Source organism: Heteronotia binoei, chromosome 3 (genome assembly GCF_032191835.1).
Source record: "Heteronotia binoei isolate CCM8104 ecotype False Entrance Well chromosome 3, APGP_CSIRO_Hbin_v1, whole genome shotgun sequence".
Taxonomy (NCBI): Eukaryota; Metazoa; Chordata; class Lepidosauria; order Squamata; family Gekkonidae; genus Heteronotia; species Heteronotia binoei.
This window is the reverse complement of record NC_083225.1, coordinates 108,032,150-108,052,127: the sequence shown is the minus strand read 5'-3', so window position 1 is coordinate 108,052,127 and position 19,978 is coordinate 108,032,150.

The following is a 19,978-nucleotide window of genomic DNA, read 5'->3' as shown; positions in this document are numbered from 1 at the left end:
AATGAATAATATGTTTCATGTTATCTGAGGGTGGGTGGGTGGGAAAGGGTAGTGTGGGTTTTGACTCTCCAGCTCCCCCCAAAATGGTGGGGATGTGTAGTGGAAGGGTACGAGGTCCCCTGTCTCAGGTGGTTCCCTGGGACCCGCAGGTTTTCCCCATATGTTTATTTCTGGTGTATTGTTCACCTTACCTGCTAAGGGATCTGTCCTCCTGCACATGCCTTTCCATCTCGCATACAAACATAACTTGTTTGCAGGAGGAACAGAGAAAGGGGAAGGGGGGAGGGACATGGTGCATTCATTGTTGTTACCTTCACTATAGTGTTAACTATGCTAGCTACTGTTCAACTTGTTACTTTGTTATGCCATCTGCTGTTCAAGTAATGTCATTACACGGCTGTCTGTATGCTCTCTTTAAACTCCTTTTTCTTTTTAGCTCTTGTTTGTTTGACATGGCACTAATGCACTTTGATCGCTTTAGAGGTGGTATGTTTATGCTTTCATGCCCCACGGCTTTGTCTTTTGGATCATGGGTCCTTCCACCCTTGGGTTCGCCGCATTTCTTTTTTAAAAGCCAGTCAAGTGGACATAAGCCAATGCAACACTTTGGCCCACCCCTTATGATTTATATATTTCTAGCACCCTGTCACGTAACCATCGCAGTCTTATTTCTGGGCATCGTTTTACTTATATTTGCATACTCATCATTTTACTGTTCTGCTATGGGGTCCTATGCAGCACTTTCTTGCCATAGACCTCATGTTCCACTCCTACATTACCTTCTTCTTGTCTCTTATCCTCAGTGGGAGATTTCTCCCACCATCTACTTACTTTGGTCTAAATGGCTCCAGATCTAAAGATTCTTTCACTGAACTGTCGAGAGCTTAATAGCAAAATTAAATCTAGATGCATCCTTTCAAGCCTGAAGAAGCGGGCTCCAGATATTATTCTTTTGCAAGAGATGCACCTAAGAAATGACACTAATCTCTTATTTCACTCTGCTCACTTTCCCCTGACCTTTACCGCTCCTGGCTCCTCACATGCTAGAGGAGTTGCTATTCTATTCTCACGCTCAGTTCAATTCTCTTGTCTGGCCACTGAAAAGGATGATTGTGGTAGATTTCTATTTGTTAAAGGTAGGCTTAACGAAGAAGTCATAACCCTGGCTGCTGTTTACGCACCTAATTCGGGACAGCTGGACTTCATTCGCGAGGTTATGTCCAAACTAAGAGCTTTCCAGGAAGGCCCCCTAATTATCGGGGCTGACTTTAATTTCCTCATGGACACCCGGCTAGATAAAAAAACCAATCGCCCGCCTCTTCATCTCCTCCCCAGCCAGTGCCCCTCGCCCTCAGGTCTGCAAAAAATAATGTCGGATATGGGACTTACGGATTCCTGGAGGTTTCTTCATCAAAATGAACGAGACTTTACTTATTTCTCATCACAGCATCAAACCCACACGCGCATCGATTATATCTTTATTTCCAACTCTCTTTCCAACACTCTTGTAGATGCTTCCATTGAATCGAAACTTTGGTCTGACCATGCGCCAGTTCTCTGCACTATAAGGGCAACTGAGCAATATGACCGTAGCTTTTCGTGGAGACTTGACAATTATTTATTATTAGATAAGGAACTTTCCAACCAAATTGAATGTGAAATTAATGAATTTTTCAATTATAACCTTTCCGGTGACACCCCCCTCCCCCCAAAAAAAACAGTCTGGGATGCTTGCAAAGCTGTCCTAAGAGGTAAGATTATTGCATTGACCGCGGCCCAGAGAAAGAAAAAGCAACATCTTATTACTGCCCTGACCGCGAAAATCAGAGATCTTGAATTTCAACACAAATGTACATGCAACAAAAAAGTTTATCAACACTTGCAAGAGGAAAGAAAGAGATTAGAAGCCTTAGAAACACAAAAAATCAAATGCAATTTGCTATTTACTAAACAGGCATATTGCTATCGAAGCCTTAAATTTCACAGGCTCCCGGCATGGAAAGCCAAACAACAAGCTGCCAACCTGAATGTAAAAGGTCTCAGAGACTGCAAAGGTACTTTATGCACTTCTTCTAAATCTATTTTAGCTGCCTTTAGCCAATTTTACTCCTCTTTATACCAATCCAAAAACCCATCACCGGATCTAATCTCTAATTTCTTTCAATCTATCAGAAACTCACAGAAAGTACCTTGACCACCCCATTGATGAGCTGGAACTTGCTGCAGCCATCAAGTCATTGCGCACTAACAAATCTCCGGGTCTTGATGGCTTCACCTCTGAATTCTACAAAGCTTATAGTTCCTCATTATCCTCGTATTTATTAACTCTTTTTAATCATATTCTTGACTCTGGCTCTATCCCCCAGTCCTGGAGTCTTGCCAAGATTATTGTTTTGCATAAGAAAGAAAGAGATGAACTAGACCCCAAATCCTATCGACCGATATCACTCTTAAACACTGACTACAAGCTCTTTGCCAGCATTCTAACTAAGCGATTAAATAGTTTTATAGAAAAGTATATTGCCCCAGATCAGGCGGGTTTCATCCCTGGTCGTGATCTAACTGATGTCACTCAAAAAACATTGAACCTGATCCATCACTGTACATCCAAGGCCGTTCGAGATGCCTGTATTCTATCCATAGACATAGAGAAAGCCTTTGACTCGGTCGAACCTCTTTATTTGCACTCTTTGCTCGAAAGAATGGATTTTGGTCCTAAATTTCGCAATCTTATAGATTCCTTTTATTTCTCCCCTTCAGCGCTACTTCGGATTAACAACTTAAACTCAGCTATCTTCAACTTGTCTAGAGGCACTCGACAAGGGTGCCCTCTCTCACCCCTTTTATTTGCTCTTGCAATTGAGCCTCTTGCCATCAAAATCAGGAATGATACTCACATCCAGGGTGTCCCTGTGGAGACCGAAGTTTTTAAGGTAAGTCTCTTCGCGGATGACATAACTTTGTATCTTACTAATCCCTCCTCGTCACTTCCAGCAATTCATTCTCACCTCTCTGAATTTGCCAATGCTTCAGGCCTTACCATAAACTTTGATAAATCTCTCTTGCATTCTATTACTTTATCCCCAGCTTCCATCTCCTTTATCAGAAAGCACTATCGCTATAAGTGGGTTAACAAATCTTGGGAACACCTTGGTGTTCACGTCCCACTTGACTTTAATACTCTCCCAGCTGTCAATCAGGTGGAAATCTCCAAATCTATCAAGTCACTCCTAACCTACTCCGGCAAACAACAATTTTTCACCCTTTTCGAACGCATTTACTTAATTAAATCTTTGATCCTCCCCAAGATAGTGTTCTACTTACGCGCTGTCCCTCTGTGTGTCCTGGCCTCCTTGCTACATAAGTGGCAATCCCAAATGAATGAATGAATTCATTTGGCAACATCGGAAACCAAGGCTCAACTTTGCATCGAGCAGACGGTCTATTTCAATGGGTATACTGGGGATCCCAGATATTTTTAGATACCATGGTGCTATTATTCTTTCTAACTTGATGAAATATTATAGGTCCTCTTATGTGGCGGACTGGAAGTTGATCGAAAATTCTTATCTTAAGGCCCCTTCTTTTCAAGAAGAGCTCTGGAATGTTCCCAAACGAGTTAAATCTTCTCTCTCTCCAAATCCTTTTTTAGCTTCCTTGTTGCAGGTTTGGCGTAAACATCATATTAAGATAGCTCCTCCAATTTCTCCCTTAACCACGTTTGTTGGTCAGCACTGGTTTGCTCCGGGACTGCGTAAAAACTCATTTGTGAAATGGAGACGATTGGGGCTGACTCGCTTTGACGATGTCCTTCTTAATGGGGTAGTAAAAGACAAAGGGACTCTGGAGGCTGACTCCGACCTTCGGCTCCCCTGGTTTGAATATCTTCAACTTCGGCATTTACTTGACTCGCATCTCTTTACCCCTCCTTTACGCATTCACCTTACTGATTTTGAAAAGATTTTATTTTGTGACTCAATCCCGATCAAAAGATTGATATCAAAGATTTATAAAATACTACTCCACCCCCTTAACGCAGCGCCACACTCTTACCAAGGTGCCTGGGTCCGAGACCTGCACATGGAGCTGACTGAGGAGCAGTGGCAGGCTATTTGGTGTTCTTCCATATACAAAACAAAAGCAATGAACGTTCAACTTCAAGCCTTAAAAGTCCTTACGCGATGGTACAGGACTCCAGTGCAGTTAGCACACTCATCCTCTATCTTGCCTCTCTGTTTTAAGAATTGTGGCCAGAAGGGCACATTTTTTCACTCTTGGTGGCTATGCCCAGTCATAAATAGCTTTTGGAGGCAAATCTACCAAGAAGTACTAGCTCTCACTTCACACTCTCCACCATTTATGCCTGAATACACTCTTTTGAATCTTATAGGCACCTCAAACACTTCCGAACCTGTAGAGGAATTGATCTCGCATATGTTTGTGGCTGCAAAATTTGCAATAGCCCTAGTCTGGAAGCAGCAATCTCCTCCCTCACGACGGACTTGATGGTTGAAATTGTGGGATTATTTTGTTTTGGATGAGCTTACTTATGATTTAGACCCCCATCGTTCTCAACAAATTGCTTCCCTGAGTTTTATAGAAAAATGGCGTCCCTTTATAGACAAAGTGTTAGCTGATAACAATATTCCTAGTAACTCATACCATGCTATACTGATGTCATGTCAATTGTTGTTGTAATTTTGCTCTAAAATGGCCTATGGTGTAAGCACCTACTTCCCTGTTCTGTATTGGTACTTGGTGCACACTTACTGATTTGTTGATGTATTTGTACCATGTTTCTCAATTCAATAAAGCATTTTAAAAATTAAAAAAAATAACTGATTCCAAAGCAAAAAAAAAGCAAACACTATCAAGTACCAGTAAGATTAATTCCCTTGTAGATCTTTTGAGATTGGCAGACATGTTAAGACAGAGATAAATGCTAAAGATCAAATGATCACTGCATCTTTTGTGACAAAATAAATTGGGCAAAAGGACTAGAGTGTTCAATGGCAACAAAAAAGCATTCTCCTCTTCCTCTAACTTTTTTTACCCAGCTATAACGGATTAATTTGTGTATACTGCTGTGAGTCATAACTACATAATACATCACTGTTGATATTGTGCAGCTGAAAATGTAAAAACCTCCATATAATTAATCACTGTTATGTTGCCCCCTTCTTATTTAGAAAGCTGGCACTGTACAAGAGTCAAATAATAAAAGAAATTAAATAGTTTTCATCTGTCTTGGACTAAAGTAGAATTATTAATTCAACAGTGAAGGAAAAGTAGGGATATATAAGAAGTTTGGGTTTCTTGATATGATTAATATGAAACCTCTCATTGATTAATTTTGCACTTTGATATGGTATAAGCTAGAAATTCACCTCTTACAGAAACTTTATATGCTGGGTCAATATTGATAGGATTCTGGAGATGGGAAGGGTAAGTCTGAAAGAGGTTGGCTATCTAGGATGACTTAGATAGTTCATGGAAAGACAAATTTGAATGGGAATTTCCTGGTGCCCAGTTTATGTTCTTGTTTTAAACAATTTTATTGATAACATATGGTAACAATTTCTGTTAATAACTTCTTTTCATCTATCCCATATGCTTCTTTCTAATCACCCCTCCCCTTGTTACTTGACCCCCGCCAGTGTTATTTACTTAAAATACTAACATTAAAAAGGTACCCTTAATTCCTAAGAACTAAAATTAATATTCTTCTTTCTTCTAAAGTTTAATCATTATCAAAAATTGTCCAAAATCCTTTTACTTTCCACTCGTCTTCTACATAACTTCTAAATTTTTTCCACTCCCTTTTAAAATCTTCTAAATCATAGTCTCTTAAAGTTCTTGTTAATTTGTCCATCTCACTCCATGTCATAATTTTTACAATCCAAGCCCATTGTTCTGGTATTTATTCTTGCTTCCATAACTGCGCATATAGTGTCCTAGCAGCTGAAAGCAAGTACCAAATTACAGTTCTATCTTCTTTTGGAAATTTTTCCATTTGTAATCTCAACAGAAAAGTCTCTGCAGCTTTCTTGAATTCATATCCCAAGATCCTAGAAATTTCTTGTTGGATCATCTGCCAATACTTTTTCGCTCTTTCACAAGTCCACCACATATGGTAGAAAGAACCTTCGTGTTTTTTGCATTTCCAACATCTGTCTGGCATCTTGTTATTCATTTTTGCCAATTTTTTAGGAGTCATATACCATCTATACATCATTTTAAAACAGTTCTCTTTAATACTCTGACATGTTGAAAGTTTCATAGAGTTCTTCCATAAATATTCCCATGTATCCATCTGTATTTCTTTATTTACATTTATTGCCCATTTAATCATTTGAGATTTCATTACTTCATCTTCGGTAGACCATTTTAAAAGTAATTTATAAGTTTTTGAAATTAATTTTTCATTATCTCCAAGCAGAACTTTTTCCATTTCTGTTTGCTCTCGTCTTATTCCTTCAGTTTTAATATCATTTCCCACCAAACTCTTTATTTGTTGCATTTGAAACCAATTGTATTTGTTATTTAACTGCACAGTAGTTTTCAATTCGATTTTGCCACTTTGTATTTTTAATAATTGATTGTATGACAGCCATTTTTCCTCTCCTGTCTCAGCTGTTATTTTTATCACTTCTGCTGGCACTATCCATAATGGTTTTCTTTCATCACCATATTTCTTATATTTCATCCAAGTATTCAACAAATTATCCCAGTTTATGTTCTTATCTACATACTGAACCAGTTCAAATGTCTGAAGAAGGGCTCTCTGTAACCTCAAAAGTCAGTTTTGTATACAGATTTCATAGGATAATTGATAGTTTGATATCTAGGCAGGACTGCAGCCAGTCTTCTACACTTGATGGGTCTACAATATGTCCATATGGTAATACAAGAGCTTGAACATGTTTTGAACATTAACATGTTTTGTGTTAATTGGGTTGGCCTTAATAAAAAGTATTACATGATTTTGTTATTGTTTTTCTGGTAAGGCCAGACCATCACCAGCCAATTTGCATAGTGAGAGAGATCACCCAAACTCCTGAGCTGGGGAGGATCCAGTCCCCAAACTCAAGGGCTAGCTAACTCATGTCCAAGTACAGATGATCATTAACATCCCATCTATTTCCTTTGCATTTTTCCCATTTTAATTTGTTTCTTTTGCAACATTTTTAACTATACTATAGCACACATGCTATTTGCATACTATGTAGGATTATGCCCTTGATACATATTCGCATGCCATTCATGTGCAGTGATGCAAGAACAGGCATACATTTTTATAGCAAAATTCTACCAAATTTTATTAATATTGTTGGGGGGGATGAACTCACTTTTGTCCTTTCTGTGACAAATGTTAGGTTTCAGGTTCAACTAGAGTTGTCACAAAATTCAGTAACATCTCTAATTCTTAATAACCCCTTATCTCCTTGAAGTATCTTCAGATGCTTAGAGTAGCAAATGAAGCATTTTGATCAGAAATTTTCCTAATCCCAGGGCTTTTTCGTAGCAGGAACTCCTTTGCATATTAGGCCACACACCTCTGATGTAGCCAATCCTCCAAGAGGTTATAGGACTTTTATTCCAGGGCCTACTGTAAGCTCTTAGAGAATTGGTTACATCAGGGATGTATGACCTAATATGCAAAGGATTTCCTGCTACAAAAAAGCCCTGCCTATTCCAAGAACATATTCTCATTCAAAATGGGTTATTTTATAAATGTCATACATTGAAAGCCCTTTAAAAAATAAGATGGGGCAAGAAGAGAACTTATTTGCATATATTCTGACAATAGCTCTTCATACGGTTATAATAGCTTTGCATGATACAGACATGCAGAATTCCAGCCCTTTTGCCTTAGGAAATCAACATAAATAGTTCATGAAATATTCTTCAAAAATGTTGAAAAAAAAATAAAATGTTTTTTGTATGAGAAAAAATATCAGTTCACTAATCCTGCAACATTATAATTTCCCAGCAATCTTTATCAGACAGGCAAATGTTGGAGAGAGAGTTTTTATTTTATATTCTTTGAGGGCTTTCTATAAATACCTCACGAATGCAACACATTAGCAAGATAAAATGTTAGAATGTAAAGCTATTTAAACTAACTTGGGGGACAAATGAAGAAGACATAAATTATTCTATAGCAACATATTTCTAACAAAATCTGCATCAAAACCTGAAACATAGCAGGTGCATAGGAACACTTTTGAGTCCTAAGGCACTGAATAAATGGATCTTCTGTAAGAGAGGTGGCTGCAGTTACCCCACAGAGTAGCACATATGAATATAGTAATACAATTGCCAATTGACAGCAAGTCCACTCTCCACAAAGAAATATCTTATGACTTAGCATGAAATAACAGCTTGAGAATCACCTTCTTGTAGTCAGTCTTGAATGCTACATGCTGGTAAAATAATGAGTGATTCTACTGAATCTTAGTGGGACAAGAAACACCAATTTCTGAGAAAACTTTTAGCAATAAGTGACTGGGAAAATGATCCAGAAAGGTTAGTATAAGAAAGAAAGAGCCATTCTGCATTATTTATGTTAATTCCAAGTACTAGTACCTCCTTTATGAACAAGTATTTCCTTTACTAAAGGGGTAATTCAAAGAATAACTGTGTACTCTCATTCATTCAGAAACTGGTTAATATAAGGCAGTGGAACAATCAGAGGGCTATATTCTCCAAATATGTCTTTAAGCATTTTGATTGCTATTCCTTGACATAAAATTATCTCTGGGCTGATTCTATTATTGCATGAAACAGAGAAAGGATTTCTCTTTAGTGGCTGTCCAGTCCTGTCAACGATTTCAAATACTGAGGTGTCTTAATGCTTAATCATATTCAGAGGTTGTTAACAAGTATTCATTTTCCAAAGAAGAAGGGATTGGCATGAACTGGCTCATGAACTAATCAGAAGTTTTGGCCACTTAATGGTTCATGAAGTAATGTTCATGGAAGGGCGCCTGGCACAAACATTCCATGAACTTTGGTGCTGTTCATGGTGGTTTGTGATTGAACACATTTCCACACAGACTGTTTCTACTCAGATTGTTTACAAAACTCCAATGCAACAGGGGAGCTGAGTTCATTAGTCTTGGAAACACCAATAGGAGCCCTCCAAAGCTTAACCAGCTCTGCTCGCTGCCAATAACAGAGTTCCCATTCTGTGCTACAGGATCAGAAAGCTATATGTCAGGCCAGCTCAGCTCCAGACAGTTTTGTTTGTTGGCTGTTTGCAGAGAGACAGGGAACTTTTAAAAAGCCAACTAATGAAACTCATTCATTCACTCATTCTCTCCTGATTGTGAACTCCTCTTCCCTGCTGGGGTTTGAGTGTTCTCAAAGCTCTTGCCAGCAGGAAGACTCATGTACCACCATAGGCCTGTCTCTCTTCTTTTGCAAAGTGTCAGGGCTTAGCTACTGGGTGCCTTGACTGATTGAGACCCCATATTTTGATTGTGATTCCTCTGGGGCTTGAGTGTTAGGTGGACTGAGGACTTTTTGCCATTCTGTCTCTCTGCTTGCACCAACAGTGAGGCTTACCTATTGGGTGCCTTGACTGAATAAGGACCCATGTTTTGATTGTGATTCCTGAGGGGTTTGGGTATTAGGTGGACTCAGGACTCTTTGCCACCCTGTCTCTCTGTTCATGGGTGTGGTCACACTCACCATTAAATCCATCTGCAACGCGCCTCTATTATAATCCGCACAACCAATTTCCTGATCAGACAACAGCCGGGCTCCCGTTCTATCCCATGTGGGTCCCATCACTGGTCGATCAGAGTGCTCTACCGGACCTTGTTTCATGAGATGTCAATCTGCATTAGCGCAGGCGCAGTGATGCCCGCTATCTGCACTATCGAGCAGATCCAGCGTCTCCTCCCTTCTCCACGAGAGACCTCGCACACCCACCATGACCTCGTTCTTGAGGGCAGGGATGCGCGTCGCTTTTACAGTTTTGCTAGTCCATTGGCACTACTTTTCCAGCATGAGCACTATGCGTGCAGAAAAAAACCCAGGAATTCAAATCAGTTCACATCTAGTTTCAAAAGTGAGTTTTGTTTCCGGACATAGGGGTGGGTAAATGATTTATCGAGCCAACATTTGCTCACTCATTCACTGGGACAGTGATATCACTTACAGGGGGCTTTGGATGGGAAGCAGTGGTGCGCTTCCAACGAGTCGCCAACAATGAAGCATTCAAACAGAAAAATTCTGCTCAGGAATTGCCAGAAGAATTTTGTTCCGGATTTAAAGCAGTATCAAATTAGACCACGCCCCAGTCATCTCAATGCAGGACTCAAATGAGCTAACCACCATTCGCAGATGCTGACGTTTGGACAACCGCTTAAAATCTGACATGCTTCCAGACTCCACTCATGCCCGTAGCGGGATTTTCTGAACGTCTGACCTCACCCCATGAGGGGTTTAGCTACCTTGGCTGAGTGAGGACCCACATTTTGATTGGGATTAGGGATGGCACGAACCACAAAAATGGGGTTTGGTTCATCATTCATGGATGAACCGCAAACCAGATCATGAATTCCATTAACCCAGTCAGTTCCTATATGAACTGAACCAACGTGGTGTATTTCTTGCCCAAAATAGCTGCAGGGGTACCCTACTCCTGTGGCTTGATTGTTTCTAACTATAAACAAATGAACCATGTTTCCAATCCACAGGCAGGATGCATTTGGTACCTGGGGTGGGGGCCTATGTTACTTAGGTGGTGGAAAAATTCTTCCTCTCATAATAAGGGAGAAAACTGTATTTCTTAACTATATCTTGCCTCCTTCAGTTTTAGATGACTTGTTCCACAATTAGAATTATTCTTTGAACATTGGTTCCGGTAAAAGCATATATTTACTTTGAAGAAGACTACAGTTGAAACATGCTTGTAAACCTAGCATACATATAATAATTTCGCTTTCATCTACAAGTTCAGACAGTGTTCATTGCTGCAATTGCAATCTTCCAGTGGCATGGATGCACTAGGAACTGTATATATATATATAAATAGACTTTTAGATTTAACTTACTATATGGATTCTGGAAGACTGCAGAAAATACTGCAGCACTACATGTTTACTCATTGATTATAAAACTTTGTTGAGCAAATTGTAGTACTGTTACACAGGGTTCCCTTTGTAATATACTTCTTTTAGATCTGACAGTGCCTTTCCTAACCTTTGGAATGCATTCTATCTGAGCTTCAATTAATGTGGTTTTAAATAGCTTCCAAGCATCCTCTAGAAATTTGACTCTTTTGTGTTTCCCCTTCAGTTTCCTTTTTTACTATTCCTCTCAGTTTTTAAAAGTTCCCTCTTTTGAAATTAAATGTTACACTTTTTGACTTCAGGGTAACTTCCTATTGACCTGAATGCTGAACTTAATAGTATTACAGTAACTGTTCCTAACTGGTGTAACAACCTTTACATCTCTCACCAGATGTTGAGACTTGCACAGAACCAAGGCCAAGATCAATATTCCTTTGGCTGACTCTTTGTCCAACTATTCCAGTGCACAGTCATTTATGATGTCTTGGAATCTAATTTCTACAGCAGAATTTGAGCACATGTTCCCCCAGTCAATGTGAGATAATGGTCTCAGACTCCCAGTATAGTAAGGAGGAGGAGGAGGAACAGGAGGAAGAGATTGGATTTATACCCTGCTTTCCACTTGGAGTCTCAGAGTGGCTTACAATCTCCTTTCCCTCCCTATAACAGACACCCTGTGAGGCAGGTGGGGCTGAGAGAACAGCTCTGATGGAACTTTGACTGACCCAAGATCACACCAGCAGGTGCACACAAAGGAGTGGGGAATCAAACCCAGTTCTCCTACATAAGAGTCCATGCACTTAACCACTACACCAAACTGGTTCTTAATGGTTTTTATCAGGTAGGCAATAGTACATGCCCACTTTTAAGTAGGAGTCTTTGTTGTAAAATGTTGCTGGCATAAGAAATTAATCCATTGATCTAATTGTTGTAGCAATCTTTGACATCTCATTCCCCACCCCCCAGCCCAAAAAAATTGAATGTAGATTGAGCACTCCCATCTGTGGTCCATTGTTTTATTTTCTATATTTGTTGGCATATTCTTGTTAAGATTTTAATGGACTCAGTTTTTGTAGTTTGAAATAGCTCTATTGATAAAAGTTACTGTTCTTATTTTAAAAAAAACTTGAAAGGAAGAATCCAAAGTGACAATACTGAATTAGGATTCATTAAGATATTTGATAATGTTTCTACCCCAGGCTTGAACAATTATGAGTTTCCTCACTCAATATAAGTGTTAATAGCTGTTGGGGACCTGAGCAACTCTCAGCTTCCCTGACTTGGAGAAGAGCCAGGGACCACACTCAATGTTCTTGAGCCCAAGCAGGAACACATGTGACACATTAAGTCAAAGTTTGCTGCTTCATTGCTAGATCGGTACTGGTCCTTTAACAGCCCAAAGCCTGATTAGCAGGGTCATAGCCAGGGGATGCGCTGAGGGCAGGTGCCCTCTTTTGAATTTGCAATGTCCCACCCCAATCTCCCCTTCATTTCTCAATTTAAAGCTGCAGTGCATTGCCACCATGCCAGCCTGAACCTTCTTTCCTTCATCAGTTGGCTGGAAGGGGCAGGGAGCCTTGTGTGCATAGTGCTGCCTTCCTCCCTCCTCCTCCCCAGCAAAGTATCTTGGCATCTCACCACCCACTGCCCTGCCTGCCTTGGATGGAGAGGGCAGATAGCTGGGGTGGAAGGCTGGGAAATCCTCACCTCACCTGCCTGGCTCTCCTTCCTCCCTCCAGTCTGCCTTCTCTTTACAATAAAGTTATCTTTGTGACTGAACCAGGACCAGCAGCATCCAAAGTCTCCTGCAGGGATGATGTCTCTCCTGTGGAGTTAGAGAATTCCAAAGTTTTGTTGTTTTGTGCCAGAAGCCAGTTCCCCAGCTGGAAATGCTTGGAGAGGTCGAAAGCTCCATCTTTTGCAGGTGAGCAGAGAGAGCACTCAGCTTTTTCCTTGTGCTTTCATTCTTGGTAATTTCATTTAATTTCAATTAATTTTAATTTAATTAGCTCCCTGTATGGCATCATAGCGCTCCCCTAAAAAAAACACGAATTCCTGGCTACAGGGCTGGATACAGCCTTGAGCCATGCGTGAGTAAACAAGGAGATGACTGCAGCTGGGATGTGGGGGTGGCAACAGCTTCCCATAGAAATTGCTCAGATCTTATGGGAGTTCCATCCAGAATGGTGGAGGTTCTAAAGGAGCTGGCCCCAGGATGCTCCTGTGGTTGAAAGGAGCAGGTTCAGGAGGGAAGTGAGGAACCAGGGTGATGAAATCTCCTACCGTCTCAGTTGGAGGCCTATGGGAGGTACATGAGTCCCACTGGTGGCAAGGAGCTGCCAGACTTGGGCAGGTCTTCTGAAATAGCTTGACATGAACCATCCTCTACATATATGAATTAATTCTATTCATGTTGTTTTACACTGCATTTTCCTTGATTGTTTTTTTTATGTTTATCCTACTTTACCCATTTATCTAAACTTCAGAGTGCTCTTCACTGTCTCCAAATGGAAAATAGGCTATTGTTTCTATCTGGCTTCTTTTTATAAATCTTCCCATTCCTGCCCATTTATTGCATTAAATCCTATGTATAAATAACTTATTTAGCTGTATACTCCAGCCATCTGATAAATTGAGCTCTGCTACTAGTCCTTAATATGACACCGGTCTGCTGTTTTCTTTTGAAGCAAGTGACTAACATGGTCAACCCTTTTCATACAAATGTCATTCAAATTAGTAGATTGCAACTAGTTTTATTAATTAATTTGGTGTGGTGGTTTGAGGCTAGTTGCTTATGAATATAAATTAGTTATTCAAGCATGAATCATGGTCTGTTCTTTAAAATTTTTAACTAGTTTATGTCTCCTGCTCAGTGCTGGCTCTAGGGTGCATGGCGCCCCAGGCAGGCTCCCTGCCCCCTGCCTCCACCCCCTCCGCCTGCCCACCCTCCCTCCACAGTACTGCAATGCAGCACTGTGCTTTGTTTTCCCCCCATCAGAGCACACTGCACCATGGCTGGGCCCTACCGGCTTTGATGTGGGCAGCACGCCATCTAATCCTTTGAAGTGCGCACGGGAAGAGGCTTCTCCCCCCTCCTTCCTGGAACCAGAAGTGAGGGGGAGTGAAGCCTTCTCCCCCACACACTTCAAAGGATTAGATGCTGCTCCAACCGCATTTAAGCCGGTAGGGCCCAGCCTCGGTGCGCTCCTCTGATAGGGGCAGGGGTGGGCAAAGTGCAAGGGAAGGGAGGGGGCATCGGGGGGAAGCAGACAGGCAAATTAGGCGGTTGTTGTGGGCACTGGGAAAGGAGCTCAATTCAGTGCCCCCCTCCTCCCAGCACCCTAGGCAACCACCTAGTTTGCCTAGTGGGCAACCAGGCCCTGCTCCTGCTGCACCACAATTTCTCATGAGCAGCCCTGTCTGAACTGCTAATTATTACTGCCATATCTATGGCAGACTTCTTTTTGCTTAGAGAGTACATTTGTATATTTTAGAGTTAAAGTGATTTCAGTGGTGGAGAGGGAGATACAAGATTCACAGCAAAATTCAGAGTCCTACTCTTTGATATTACATTCTGCCCCCCGCCCCCCAAAAAAAATTCTCTTACAAGCAGCTTTTACTTTTTATACCTCTTAACTAAATTAAGTTCTCTTAAGGAATAATCATATTAGGCTTTATAGACATATAACTACTCCAACCTTCCTAAGTGGCACCTTTGCATTTTCTATGGGTGCATTCACACACACTAAATAACATGCTTTGCAAAATCCACTTGCAAACAGTCACCATGTGAAAGCACCCTATGTATTGACCAAGGTGGAATAGTTTTGTGATTTAATCTTTTCTGGAGATCTGAAAATGAACACTAAACCACCATTTGATTCTTAGCTCATGGAAGTTTCACAGAACCATTTCAGCATAAACTAACATATAATGGCACTGGTTTATGTAGGTAAAAAGTAAAAAAACACCTTACGCAGTTATCAATGTAGATGTATGCATTAGCTCTACACAAAAAGATCCTGTATTTCTACCGAGTGAAAAAAACAACAACTTTAGCATAAGTATAGAACTATTTTGATACCAGACTAGACTTTGAACATTTGGTAATAAATTCAACTTAAAACAGAAGATGCTTCATGATATTGATAGTTGAAATTAAACAAGATATAAAGGAGAATTCAAAATTCAACTGCAGTCTGATTTCTTTGATGGCATCTTACCAACACTGAAATTCAAGATCTATAATAAAAGACAAATAGTGATGTATGATTGTGAAATTTAAATACCAAGTTCAAATACATTAAGCATTAAGAATAAGAAACTGCTGCATTTGACTATACACATGCACAATTTGCCCCAGATGCCAACATTAAGGTGTAATACCAATGGAATAAATTTAACCACATATATTAAGGATTTGCTATACTGGCATCTTCTTATGCTTTAACTTTGATTCATGTCAATTATCACTGGCAGTATCAAATATAGAAGTTATGAATAAAGGTTGTCTATAAATTGGTTCTCATTGTTGATGCAGTATCTTAGGACCAGTTTGCACTGTCAGATTCTTCTACAGTACACCTCAGAAGAGGTGATGAATGGGCTGGGGATTCCGGTGCTCCTGCGGAGGGGAAAGTATAATAATGGGAACAGGCATAGATCTAAGGAAAGGGGTCTGAGATACCAGAAAGCTCGGCCTCCTTCAAGTCTGCGTCCCATCCCAACGGTTGCAAACCGTGGGGCCAAGAGGAAACACCTGCCTCCGACATTGGTGTTGTATAATGCTAGGTCCATTAAGACCTCTGTCCTTCAGGACTTTTGGCTAGAGCAAAATATGGACCTGGCTTGCATGGCCAAAACCTGGATGTGAGATGGGGAGACAGTTGCTCTCTCCCAGTTAGCTTCACCTGGTTTCTCGGTCCTTCACCAATCATGGACTAGCGGGCGAGGGGAGGGGTGGCAGCATTCATTCGGGAGGCTTACTCCTTCCAGGCAGTTCCATCTTCAAAGATCACTGGCACTGAATGTGTTGGCATTGTGTGTGATATGGGAGAGAGTTTGGCTGTCTGGCTGGTGTACCGATCACCCAACGCACTGACCAGTGCCATACTGTACCTTCTGGAGGCTGTAGCAGGCTGGGCGTTGGAACACCCAAGGCTTTTAGTCTTGGGTGACTTCAACGTTCATGCTGATGATGCATGCTCCACTCAGGCGCCAGACCTGGTGTCATCCATGGTGGCACTAGGACTCTCTCAATATGTAACACTGGGACTCTCTCAATATGTAACAACCCCCACAAACTAGGCTGGGCACATGCTGGACTTGGTCTTTGTGGCAGGGAGTGACAGTGGACAGAATTACTGCTGATGTAGTGCCACGGTTGGACCACTATGCCTTGAAGCCCGTGTGAATGTTCCACTCAAACACTGTTTGGGTGGCGAGTGTATTTTAGCTTGCTTACGGAGCAAAATAGACCCCATGCGGCTTCAGATGGTTCTGTGAGATCCTTGGCCCACTGGTGATTCCCTAGATGAGCTTGTGGAGACCTGGCATAACAGGCTCTCCATGGCCATTGATGAGATCGCTCCCAGGCACCCTCTCCGCCCCCGTTCAAAGCTGGCTCTGTGGTATACCCCGGAGCTACGGCTGATTAAACAGGGGCTGAGACGGTTAGAGAGGCAGTGGTGATGTGGCCACGACGAAGTGACAAGAACATCCTATAGGTCATTTATGAGAACCTATGAGATGGCATAGCAAGGCTACTAAGAGAACTTATCTTACGGTCATGATTGCATCTGTGAGCTCACGTCCAGCACAGTTGTTTAGATCAATTCGGTCACTGATTACCCTATGACAGGGTAAATTAAATGCTAGGGAATTGGATATAGGCTGCGAGGTTTTTGTGAGCTTTTTCGCAGATAAGGCCTTATCACTCTGCCGTGACCTCCCGGCCACACTTGAGACAGTAAAGGAACTTGAGACTCCGTTCACATCTTCTAGTCAGATTTTTTATTATTTCACTCCACTCAGCCTGGATGAAGTTGACAGAACGCTGTCTACTGTATGCCCAACTACTTGTAGTCTGGATCCATGTCCATCCTGGCTTATAAAGGCTGGCTGAGACGAACTACTGGTCCCCCTGAGGGAAATTGTCAACCGGTCCCTATCTGAAGAGACCTTCCCACAGCTTCTTAAAGAGGCACTAGTCCGCCCCCTTCTAAAGAAACCATCTTTGGACCCAGACATATTGGCAAACTATCGGCCGGTGTCAAATTTGCCTTTTTTGAGCAAGATTATTGAGAGGCTGGTTGTGGTGCAGTTACAGAGCTTTCTGGATGACACTTCTATGTTAAACCCTTTTCAATCTGGTTTCTGCCCAGGTCATGGGATGGAGACGGTTTTGGTTGCTCTCAAAGATGACCTCCAGAGGCATCTGGATAGAGGTGGCTTGGTGGTACTGATGATCTATCAGCTGTGTTTGACATGGTCGATCATCAGTTGCTGACCTGCCGCCTCACCAATGCTGGGATACAGGGATTGGCCCTACAGTGGCTTTCCTCCTTCCTTCAGGGCCGGGACCAAAGGGTGTCAATAGGGGAGGAACTGTCTCATCAGCACCCACTTGTGTGTGGTGTGCCACAAGAGGAAGTCCTCTCCCCGATGTTATTTAACATCTAATGTGCCCCCTTGCCAGAGGTTTGGGCTGGGATGTCATCAACATGCAGATGACACCCAGCTCTATCTGGGTGGCGGCCAATCCGACTCCTCCCCAGAAGACTTGACCATGGTGCTTCAAGCTGTAGCAGGGTGGCTCAGACTGAGTTGACAGAAATTGAATCCGACGAAGATGGAGGTCTTCTACCTAAGGCATCATGGTCTAGGAACTGAGGTCTCATTACCAACCTTTGACAGGGCACTACTCACACTGGCACCCAAGGTTAAAAGCTTAGGGGTGCTTCTGGATCCCTCCTTAAATATGGAGGCCCAGGTGGCGGCCACCGCCAAATCAGCATTTTATCACTTTCGGCTGATAAGATAGTTGGTCCTCTATCTCAAACACAATGACTTAGTGACAGTGATCCACACTACGGTCACCTCAAGATTGGATTACTGCAATGCCCCCTACATGGGGCTGCCTTGTCTCAAACTTGGAAACTTCAGCTAGTGTAGAATGCGGCAGCCAGGTTGCTATTGGGTCTTCCCTTATAGGAGCTGAAAGCACTGCGCTGATTGCCTATTGCATACTAGGTTCATTTCAAGGTGCTTGTTCTTACCTTTTAGGACCTATATGGCCAGGGACCTGCATACCTTAGGAACTGCCTTTCCCCACGTTACCCAGAGAGCACTTTGGTCTGGATCACAAAATCTGCTTTCAGTCCCTGGCCCTAAGGAGGCCAGGCTCATGACAACTAGAGCCAGGGTCTTTTCTCTAGTGTCCCCATGCTGGTAGAACAAGTTGCTGGAAGAAGTTAGGGCTCTCCATGTAAGATGAGTTTGTTAGAGAGCTCATACAATTCTACAGGGTCTATAAGACGGCACTCTTCCACCAGGCATTTGCAAACTAGATTGATGATCACTACAGTCCTCAGGAAACATTTGGACCACCTCTTGCAAGCTGCCCTGTAGCAGCAGCGGAAAGGACCATGTAAGATCTGCCTACAGAGAACATAAATATGAATTTAAGATCATAGCACCAAAATGTTAACTTTTTATGTTTTTAAACTGTTTTATGGTTTTTATGTCTTTTATATGTTTTATACTCATGAATACGCATGAGCATGTAAGCCGCCCTGAGCCCGCTTCAGCGGGGAGGGTGGGATATAAATGGAATTAAATAAATAAATAAAATAAATACACATGTGAACAGATCAGTGGGGAATTTTATGGGATACCCTGAAGTGCAGGCATTTTTGGGAACTTGCCTGCATTTTTTGCAGGCACTGCAATTACAGGAATAGCTGCTGGTATGTGCATGTAGTCCCCTAATTACCAATCACCAACTTAACTATGATGGTAATCAATGACAAGGAATGCTATGGAGATGGTAGGGCAATTACATCCTTTTATACTCTGTCCCCATATCTTCCCTGCTTTGTTCATTTCTGTGAAGAATCAATCTGGTTTGCAAATCTCCTACCCTTTGGACACAGAAATATGATTCCTGTGATCACTGAACAGGACATAGATCCTGGGTAGCCTTTCAGCTGTAATGCAGTACTAGATGCAATGAAAGTTAGGAATGCAGGATCATCTCAACTTTTTAATTGCCCCAGTTTTGTAACATCTTTTCTATTACATGACAATAAAGTTTTCTAAATGAAATCAAACACATCTACCCTTATAGGGAAGCTAATGGAAAATATAATGACAGTAATATAATATATGCATGTAAATTACTCCATTGCATCTGTAGCTCTGTTGCGTATTGCTGCCACTGCTGTTGTTGTTTTGCTTTGCCTTCAGAACCTAATAAATTCTTTTCTCTCTTCTCTTATGTTCATAAGCAATTCCCCCTGCAGAACATTTAGTCTTTATTTTACTTCAGCAAACACAACTTAAATTTAGCCTCAGGGGAAGATATAAGTAGCTAAATTTACAAAATCCTAAATCTTGAAAACATTCAGGGATGAAAAAATGAATTGTCTTTAAATCCCTTATGTTCATCAAAAGTAATGCTCAATATATTCTGCTTAAGATAAATAAATGTAGAGTGGTTTTATGGGTAATACAGAATTGTGTTAAATAGAGGACCCCTTGTTTGACTGTAATTGTATTTTCCGGTGGTCCCAAACCATGCCAAGTCAATTGTATGTTGGAAACTGGGAAAGTAGTGTACCATGCCTTATTCAAATTGGTGGATGAATTACAGCCTACCAATATGTTGTTTGGCA